This window comes from Hylobates moloch, unplaced genomic scaffold (genome assembly GCF_009828535.3).
Source record: "Hylobates moloch isolate HMO894 unplaced genomic scaffold, HMol_V3 SCAFFOLD_1, whole genome shotgun sequence".
Classification (NCBI taxonomy): domain Eukaryota; kingdom Metazoa; phylum Chordata; class Mammalia; order Primates; family Hylobatidae; genus Hylobates; species Hylobates moloch.
In genome coordinates, this window is record NW_026652276.1 from 161,797,021 (window position 1) to 161,807,877 (window position 10,857).

At 40.6% G+C, this 10,857-nt stretch overlaps 1 protein-coding gene across 1 annotated transcript in view; it reads right to left on the minus strand.

Moving 5' to 3' along the window:
- The window catches only part of UMAD1 (UBAP1-MVB12-associated (UMA) domain containing 1), a 261,998-nt gene extending 252,129 nt beyond the window's left edge, over positions 1–9,869 (minus strand). Inside the window, exon 1 of the mRNA XM_058440621.1 lies at positions 9,778–9,869. The gene's annotated coding sequence lies outside the window, so the exon portion shown is untranslated. The remainder of the gene's footprint in view (positions 1–9,777) is intronic.
- Positions 9,870–10,857: the final 988 nt, after the last annotated feature.

Genomic DNA, 10,857 nt, shown 5'->3' on the forward strand with positions numbered 1-10,857 from the left:
CTAAGTCCTGTATAAAACCAGCATCAACCGTGCATCAACCATGCAAAATGTTACTCACATTCTAGTCTAGTCAAAAAGCATTGCTAGCTGTCTAATGACTTGCTTCAGACTGCTGAGTAAACAAGACAGCCAGCTGTTTTACAACAAAATGTACGTAAAGAAATACACTAAAAAAAATCGGCAATAACTATATCAACTAAAAATAAGAGACCATATCTCAAAGTCTGAGTCAAACTTCCATGAACTGCATGATCAATGGGTATAGACCAAGAAGTACAATCGACCAAGAGTATATTTCTTTACTGGGAAATCCTATCAAAGGAATGAATAAATGGCTAAGTGAGCAAACGAGCAATGTAAAACAGGAGCATGAGCCACAAAGAAGATGTGGAAAATACTTTGTCCATCCCCACTGCCTGAGCTTAATTCTAAAATACAAGAGCTATACCTACCAGAAAAAAAGACTGCCAGACATCCCACTGCATGGAGACCCCAAAGTCTTACAGGACTAGATTTCCTCCCTTCCTTCTACCCCTCCCTGACGAGATCTTCTTCCACTTCCATTCAGAGGTCACAGCTCTTGTAAGGGGAGAGAGGGAGGAGTCAGGAGGGCAGTGGTTTGAATGGTGTCTAATTGCCCAAGGAGGACTCTGTAAAACAGAGTACAAGACAGGAAAAACTCTGAGCACAGCAAAGAAAGAAGGTTGAATTTCAAGTTCAAAGAACTGTAAACTGCTCCTAATTCTTCAACTCACTCACAGACCTTTTAAAGTCTGAGTCTCGGAAGACCCAATTTCCACCCAGCAGAGTCACATATGATGAATGCCTGTTAGCCACTGGGAATTGAGTGAACCAGGGAATGTGTACATCCATCTGACTTTCAGGACTAGACTCAGAAACAAGAAGCTGCCAGCAATAAAAAGTCAAGTGAGGGAGACTAAAGTAATCTGACACAGTCTCTCCTTCAATGAGAGATCACCAGAATGAGATCAACATGAGGATGGGAAAAATACATACCCAAAGCAATGGCCACAGGGAAAATAATATGGACAGGAGGCAGGAAAATACTAGACAGAAGAGGGCAGTTCCCTTGCAAAAGCCCCACCCTCAAGCCTAAAAACCTGCAGCCCTAAATGGGAACAGGCATTCCTGTTTCCATACCCAAATGTTGCCTTTTGGCCTGCCACACCCTCCATCCTGTACCCTTATAAATCCCAAACCCCAGCCAAACAGACAAGCCACGCCCGCCTTTGTCACAAGTCCTGCAAGGAGGTTCAGGGAACTCTCCTGTTTCAACAACGTTAGCTCTAGTACTAACATACACTCTTGTGGATTTGTAGATCCTTGTCCTTTCTGGTTTCTATGTAATTTTTTAAATCTTTTATTGATTTAGCCGTATATTTTTAAAAATATTTAATCCAACTTTTTTAGATGGACTGTACAGGGAGTGATTTCTCTGAATGTCTGATTTGCTATATTACCAGAAAAATGTGCTCTGGTATTGCTTTGGGCTCTTTGGTTACAGAGGGGTTGCTCAAAGGTCATGCACCTGGCTTTCTGTACCACAAATGCTCTTTTAAGAGAGCCAATATGGGAGTTCTGCTAGTTGCTGAGTATAACAAATCCGGGCCGGGCGCGGTGGCTCAAGCCTGTAATCCCAGCACTTTGGGAGGCCGAGGCGAGCGGATCACGAGGTCAGGAGATCGAGACCACCCTGGCTAACACGGTGAAACCCCGTCCCTACTAAAAATACAAAAAATTAGCCGGGCGAGGTGGCGGGCGCCTGTAGTCCCAGCTACGATGGGTGAACCGGGGAGCCTGCAGTGAGTCGGCCATGATCCAGCCTGGGTGACAGGAGGTCCTTTCAAACAAAACAAATCTGACTACACATTAACCAAGATCTTAGTGAAGGTTATAATAAAGTGTTGGGGAGGGACAGCATTAAAGGTAAAGGTAAGTCACGGCCAGAACCTGGAATGTCTTTCTTATATGTCATGCCAAGGAGTTTGGACTTAACAGTGATGCTGGAGGAAATCACTGGATGGAGAGTGATCAGTCTGATATTTTAGGTGGACCATTCTGGGTTCAGGATGCAGGATGGCTGGATTAGTAAATCAAGGTGCTTTTGGTACAAGTAACATTGCCACTTTAACCAGCTTAAACTTTGTTTTACCTATTAATTGTGGTAATAAACATATTACATAAAATTTATCATTTAACAATTTTAAGTGTACAGTTTAGTGGCATTAGGTACATTCACATTGTTGTGCAGCCACCACTACCATCCTGTTACAACTGAGGATCAAGCAAATAATGAGACATGAAAGCCTACAGCAAAATCACAATTTAAAACAAAGCAGACATTACAAGAGTAAAATATTATCATTACAGTAGTTTTGGGAGAAATTAACCATCCATTTAGAATTCTATACCACAGAAAGATAATAAAACTATGCTTTGAGAACTCGAATGAAATAAACACTCAGAAAAACAAACATGAACTGATGAAGCTGTAAAAATATTAAGCAAAGAAAATGATAAATATATGGGTAATTTCAAGCAGATATTAACTGCATAAAGCAATAATAATGTCTAGGCGGAGTTATAAGAATGTAAATTGTGGGATTACAAGAAATCAAAACAGAACTAAATCTCTAGACGACAGCATAAAAATTGGGAAAAGGTAAATGGAGTTACAGGTTCTGTCTTGACCCAAAGTAACTTTTGACTTTAAGATTAATATGCATGCTTCTTAATCTGTCCATGCTGCTATAACAAAATACCATAAATTAGGTAACTTATAAACAGAAATTTACTTCTCACAGTCCTGGAGGCTGGAAAGTATAAGATCAAAGCTCCAGTATATTCAGTGTCTGATGAATGCCCACTTTCTGGTTCACAGACAGCCATCTTTTCACTATAATTTCATATGGTTGAAGGAGCAAGGGATCTCTCTGACTCTTTTATAAGGGCATGAATCCAATTCATGTGCCCTCTCAAAGGCCCTACCTCCTAATACTATATGCCATCACCTTAGGGGTTAGGATTTCAGCATATGAATTGGATGGGGGGAGAGACAAACATTCAGATCATGGCAGCAGGTTAAAATTTGTAGGGTAGCCCCCCCCAAGAATACAGAATGTATAACATTCAAATTAATACGGACTGATAACATTAAAAAAGAAAAAAGTAACAAAAAAAATGCAAAAGAAGGCAAGAAAGGAAAAAATAACAACAAAACAGAACACACGGGAAGCAAAAAATGACGTGGAAATTAATCCTGCTATGGTTTGAATATGTTCCCCAAAGTTCATGTGTTAACTTAATTGCCAATGCAACAGTGTTGAGAGCTGGGACCTATAAAAGGTAACCAGGTTATGAGAGCTCTGACCTCATAAATGGATTAATGCCATTATTGCTAGAGTGGGTTACTGGGGGAGTAGGTTCCTGAAAAAAAGAATTAGTTTAGTCCCCTTCCCTTACATTTCTCTCATGGTCTCTTGCCTTTCTTTCTTCCTCATAACAAGCCCTTGCCAGATGTGGGCCCCTGGACCTTGGACATCCAAGCCTCTAGAACTATAAGACATCATTTTCTTTCCTTTTTTTTTTCTTTTTTCTTTTTTTTTTTTTTTTTTGAGACGGAGTCTTGGTCTTGTCGCACGGGCTGGAGTGCAGTGGCACAATCTTGGCTCACTGCAACCTCCACTTCCTGGGTTCAAGCGATTCTCCTGCCTCAGCCTCCTGAGTAGGTGGGATTACAGGCATCTGCCACCACGCCCGGCTAATTTTTGTACTATTAGTAGAGACAGGGTTTTGCCATGTTGGCCAGGCTGGTGTCAACTCGTGACCTCAGGTGATCCACCCACCTCGGCCTCCCAAAGTGCTGGGATTACAAGTGTGAGCCACCACGCCCGGCCTTTTTTTCTTTCTTTCTTTCTTTTTGGAGACAGGGTCTCACTCTGTCGCCCAGGCTGGAACACAGTGACACGATCTTAGCTCACTGCAACCTCCACCTCCTGAACTCAAGCCATCCTCCCACCTCAGCCTTCCAAGTAGCTAGGACCACAGGCACACACGCCACCATGCCCAGCTAATTTTTGTATTTTTTGTAGAGATGGGGTTTCACCATGTTGCCCAGGCTGGTCTTGAACTCCTGAATTCAAGGGATCTACCTGCCTTGGCCTCCCAAAGTGCTGGGATTACAGGAGTGAGCCAATTCCCCTGCCAATTTTATTTTCTTTATAAATTACCCAGTCTGTGGTATTCTGTAATAGCAACACTACATAGACTAAGACAAATCATAATACATCAGTAGCCACAATCAATATAAATGGACAAAAGAGAGAAAAAACAAATCACCAGCTATATGCACTATTTACAAGACAGACACACCTAAAACATAAGAACACACAAAAAGTTAAGGCTGTCAGGCCAACACAAATACAAATAACAGAAGGGCCACGCAGTATAAAGTCTAAGGTTTACTGGAGAAAACTTAAGCAGAGAAACAGCAAATCACTCATGATCTGTCAAATGCTAGTGCTCTCTTAGAAAGGAATCCATCCCCCATACATCTAGGCAATTATGTCCTAATGGAAATCTCCTGATTTAGAAGGAAGTGACTTCTTTAAGAAGAAGGGGGCCACTGGAGCCCACTGGCTGGTATCAGCCTGTTTTTACCTTCAGCTGAGACCTGCCAGGCCAGCTGTCAGCTAAGTACAAAAGAAATGAGAAAATAAGCATTCAAGCCCATGGGTCTTGTCTCCCGTAGGTGAGATATAGGATGGAAAAAGATAAAATAAATTCTAACCAAAAGACAGCTGGCACGTCTATAATAGTTGCAAACAACAACAACAAAAACTTTAAAGCCAAGCCAGGCACAGTGACTCACACCTGTAATCCCAGCACTCTGAGAGGCCAAGGAGGGAGGCTTGCTTGAGCCTAGCAGTTAAGGACCAGCCTGGGCAACAAAGAAAGAACCCGTCTCTACAAAAGAAAGATTTTATTTTAAATTAGCTAGGTGTGATGGCACATGCCTGCAGTCCCAGCTACTCGGGAAGCTGAGGCGAGATCACGTGAGCTCAGGAGTTCAAGGCTGCATTGCACCACAATCACGCCACTGCACTCCAGCCTCAGCAACAGAGTAAGACCCTGTCTCTTAAAGAAATGTATATATATATAGCAAAAGTCATCAGGGCTTCAAGGAGAAGTTTGACAATGCTACCATCTATAGGCTATGTCACATATTTATCAATAATTGAGACATTAAGCAGACAAAGAGAACAGAATTATGTGAACACTGTAATTTACACACTGGATCCAACAACTGGAAAATACATTTTTTTGCCAAGCACACATGAAAAATTGTCCATGTTCCTAATAAGCCTTAAAGCAAGCTAACATAATTTCGAAGAATTAGTCTCATATAATTTCAAAGAATTAGACAAACCATACCCTCAGATTATAATGCAATTTCGCTGGGAATTATCAAAATAATTTTAATAAAACCTATACATTTTGAAACAAAAATAATGCATGGGTCAAAAAAGAAATATGCTGAAAACTAGAAAATACTTAGAACTTAATGTACATCTGCTTATAAAACTTGTGGGAAATGTCTAAAGCTCTAGTCAAAGATAACTATAACGATCTAAAAGTTTTATAGGTGAACACTACCAAACACTTGATAGATAATTTCAGTTTTATGTACAATCTTGGAGATTGAATACAAAACTAGTATAACTGATAGGGACAAGCGGCAGAAGGGTGGGGTCCCTGGCGAGGGCTCCACCCTTAAGCCTGGACCCACAGCCCTAAATGTGAACAGGCTGTTTTTGCACCCAAATGTTGCCTTTTGGCCCACTATGTCTCCCCTATTCTGTGCCCATATAAACCCCAAACCCCAGGCTCCACGAGCAGAAGAGTGGCAGAGCAGCAGAACGGTGCAGCAGAGGTGCAAGAGAGGAAGCATCTGAGTGTCAAGGGGAGTTTGGCTGGGGACGGTTAGAGAGAAGATTGGCCATGAGACAGCCGAACTCCAGGGGAAGATCATCTTCCCACCCCATCCCCTCTCCAGCTCCCCATCTGTATAAGTTCATTTTCATATTGCTGATAAAGACATACCTGAGACTGGGTAATTTATAAAGAAAAAGGGGCTTAATGGACCCGCAGTTCCATGTGGCTGGGGAGGCCTCACTATCACGGCGGAAAGCAAAAGGTACTTCTTACATGGTGTCAGACAAGAGAGAATTAAAAAAAAAAAAAATCAAGCGAAAGGGGTTTCCCCTTATAAAACCATCAGATCTGGTGAGACTTATTCACTACCACGAGAACAGTATGGGGGAAACTGTCCCCATGATTCAGTTATCTCTCATCAGGTCCCTCCCACAACATGGGAATTATGGGAGCTACAATTCAAGATGAGATTTGAGTGGGGACACAGCTAAACCATATCACCATCCCACTGAGAGCCACCTCCATCACTCAATAAAATGCCCACATTCACCATCTTTCAAGTCCATGTAACCTGATTCCTCCTCGACGCTAGACAAGAATTCAGGATGCGCTGGGTGTGGGAACCCAAAAAGGCTGTCACACTGACTCCAATGAGCTATTTAACACTTAAGCCATTCCCAGATGGCAGGGCTAAAAGAGCACTGTAATGCCGCTAGACACTGCCATGGGGCTGGAGGCCAAAATCATTCACCCCAGCTCCTGCACCTGCTCACCTGCATACTCCCCCCTCCCGTAAGGCAGCCGAGCAAATGAGCCACACCCTGGTTGAAAGTCCCACAAAGGGGTCCAGGGAATTCTCCTGTCTTATAACCATAATGCCAAATTTTGACAAGGGCTATACAAAAAAGGAAAATTACAGACCAATCTCACTCATGAACATGGATAAAAAAAAATCCTAAACAAAAACAACAGCAAATCAAATCCAGGAATATATAATAAAAGACAATATATCATAACCAAGCTTCCAAGAATGTGAGCTTGGTTCAAACACTGAAAAATATATACTCATTTCAATCATCTCAATTAAGGCAAAAAATGCATTTGATCAAATTCCATAACCATTCAATTAAAATGCTTATCAAACTAGGAATAGAAAGAAAATTCCTTAACCTAATAAACAGAAATTCAAGTTGGGAAGGACTTCGGGGAATACTCCTTAAAGGAAGCTGAATCTCATGGAGGTATACTCTTGCCTGTCCACTTCTCTGCCACATAGAATGTGAATTTACTTGATAGCTGAAGCTCCATCACTTACCTGGCCTATGAGGTGACCATAAATATGGAACTAGACATTGAATGTAGAAGTACAGAAAGACAGAAAGAACCTGGGACCCTGAGTCTTAGTGCACTACCACACAAGTACTAAGTTGCACAGCTGTGGACTTCTTTCACATGTGAGAATAAGCGTTTGTGCATTAAAGATACTTTTGTTTATGCAGCCAAACCCCATCTTGACTTAAACACTATTTCTATTCAAAATGGTACTGAAGGCTCTATCCTAGGCAAAAGGTAAGAAAAACAAATAAAATATGTAAGAATTCTTAAGAAACAAACTATAATTCTTCAAATATGAATAGAAAATTCCAAAAAAACTGATAGAAAATTCTTAAAATGGCATTTCAATACACCAAAACAATCAGTTAAAATCTTTAATTTAAAAAATGATACCATTCATAATAGCAACAAAAACAAGGTATCTAGGAATAAATCTAAGCTAAAAGTCAAAACTTTTATGTAGAAAAGTATGAGACTTTTTGGAAAGATTTTAAGAGGACCAAAATGGCTCAAGGATAGTAAGAGTTGACATTCAGCTGTTACTTTTCCTGAAATACATCCAAGGATTCAATGCAATTTTGATCAAAATTCCAACACAGTTTTTCATGGAAATTCATAAGCTACATTCTATATGGAACAGCAAAGAGACAAAAATCACCAAGACATTCCTGAGAACACAGCCCCAGACATCAAAAGTTATGATAAGGCTACACTATTAAAGAAAATAGGTAGTGGTTCAGGGATAGAAAAATAGATCCATAGAATAGAATTGACTCCACACATATCTGTAAATTTAAGGTGACAAGTGAAGGTCAGTGGCAAAAAGGTGATACAGTCAAATTAAAACAAAATAAAGAGATTGGAGACCTATCTGACAACATACACGAAGAGTGAATTCTAGATGACGGACTATTAAATATGAAAGGCAAAGCTCTAAAAATTTTAGGGAAAATAGAATACCTTTAAGAGTAGGATGTATGAAAGAATTCATAAATGAGATTTTAATGGACTTTTCTCCTACATTAAACTTAAGGGGGAAAATGTTTAACTATATTAAAAGAGGTCTTTCTAATAATAAAAAAAAAAGGACAGAATGAAGGAAGGAAATGGAAAGATAGGCCAAAAACGGACAACAGTTGTACCATTACAATATCCCACTAATAAAAAGCTCTTAAAAGTCAGTAAGAAAAAAATCAAGGAAAAAAAGATAAACAAATAACCAATAAAAATCTGAAAAAGTGTTCAAACTTTTCAGTAATCAGGGAGTGCAAATTAGGGTCACGACAAAAAAAACATTTCATATCCATCAAATTGGGGGAAAAAACTTCAAGAATTGCCAAGAATATACAATAACTGTAACTCTCTAATACTCCAGGTAAGAGAGTAAACTGGTACCACCATTTGGGGAAATCATTTTTTTACTAGTGGCAGAGATCCAAGTTACCCCAAGTTACCGGTGGCCTATCCTTACGGGTCAGTAGCAACTTCAGTCCTTGCCTCCTCAGACGAAAAAATTTGACTGAGGGGCATAATGCAGAAAAACAGACCCAGGCAAGTTCCTTAGGATAGGCTGCCCGCAGGCATAGAGCCCTCCTTGGCCTTGGGAAGTGTTTTTAGGGAGTTACGTGCATGCCCATCTGAGGCTTGCTTCCTTTTTCCGGTGGAGTGTACCTAGAAGAAGGTACTTTACCATTTTTGTCTCTTAATATGCATGCCCAGGAAGCTGTTTCTCCCTCGGGTCTACATTCAAGTACCATTTTGATAACAGGTGTGGACCATCAGGAAATGGCCTCTCCCTGGCGCTGTTGAATTATCATTTTTAGAGGAGCAAATTCGATAATTGCCAAACCATCCCCCAACATTTCTAGTGGGTTGGGGGAGAGCCCACTACTGTCCCGCGCTCATGCCTACCTGTAACAGAAAAAAAATATGATCTGTGTACATTCGTCAACATAGATGAATCTCAAAAACAAGTCAGAAGATATATACGTTTCTATTTACATAAAGGTCAAAGATTGGCAATATTAAACAACATACCATTTAGCAATGCCTGCATGTGTGATAAAACTGTAGAAAAGCTTAGGAAGCTTAACACAAATTTCAAGATAGTGTTTACTTATGGCTGTAGCAAGGAGGGCTTAATTGGGGAAGTGCAAACTGGTAAAATTTACTGGTAACTGGTAAAGTTCCATTTCTTCAGCTGAATGACAGGCCCCATGGATTCATTTCATTTCTCTCAAAACTATGCAAATCGGCTAGCTATACTTTTCTCTGTACATCATGTATTTCATAATATTTTAAGTGACTCAAAAATACGCGAAAAGGCTGTTTTAAATTATCTTCTTGCTCATTTCCCTGTTTTAAAAGAAAGCCTTTACTTAAAAGCGGTCTTAACTGCAAGTAAACAAAGACATTAACATCTGGTACTCTCAGGACTGCTCTTTAAAAAAAAATTCACTATTACAGGGTACGTACCAAGGCTCATACCTGTAATTCCAGTACTCTGGGAGGGAGACGGGGGAGGGAGGGATCGCCTGAGCCCAGGAGTTTGAGATAAGCCTGGTCAACATGGCGAGGCCCCATCTGTACAAAAAAAAAAAAGATCCTTTATTAGCTGGGTGTGGTGGTATGTGCTTATAGTCCCAGCTACTTGGCAGGCTGAGGTGAGAGGATCGCTTAAGCCTAGGAGTTAAATGCTGCAGTGCGCTAGGAGCATACCACTGCACTCCAGTCTGAGTGACAGAGCGAGATCTTGCCTCAAAAAAAAAAAATGCTATTAAAGACATTGATGTGTGTACTCTCCCCTATATAATGCACATCAACTTGCTTTGCAAAACAATGCTAAAGTACAAAAGACTTAAAGCTTTAATATAAAATAGACTTTACTGACTTGCACCAATACAACCACAACTTTTTTATACACCACTGACGCACATCATTAAACACATTTCTGTTTAATGAAATCCTTTAAACTACTGTTAGTGAGTAAAACTAAGACAAACCTATTAAGTGCTAAGTAAACACTAAGGGAGACTATCATTTAATTATCGTACATGAGATTCAAATCTTAAATTGCCACGTGAAGTCTCAAATCGGATCTTTTTTGCCTAAGGGAATTCGAACGATGACAATTCTGTAGCTTTGGGCAAATTCACAGACTCAGTTTCCACAACGTTAAAATACCCAATTAAAACTTCTGTCCAACTTCCACATTACCGTTTGAAGGTATTTTTATGTGCACTCATTCTAGAATATTCCTGGCAAGGCCGCCGGCTTCGGGTCACAAGATGAGCCAGGGACAGATTGGAGACTACCCCCAAATCTCCCAGGAATCGGTTATCTTCCAGACCTCCAGATCGCCCTCCAGAGTCTTGCAGTGTGGAGGGCAACGACAGAAAGACTGCTGAGGGGGGTTAAACTGTTGAGTCGAACATATGGCCAAAAGTTAGAGTCAACTGGGACCTTGCAAATCATTCCGCCTAACCCTTGGTTTTGCGGATGGGGAAAATACGCCTCAGAAGGGGGAACCCTAGCTCGGGGAACCCTAACTCGGGGTCTAACAACGAT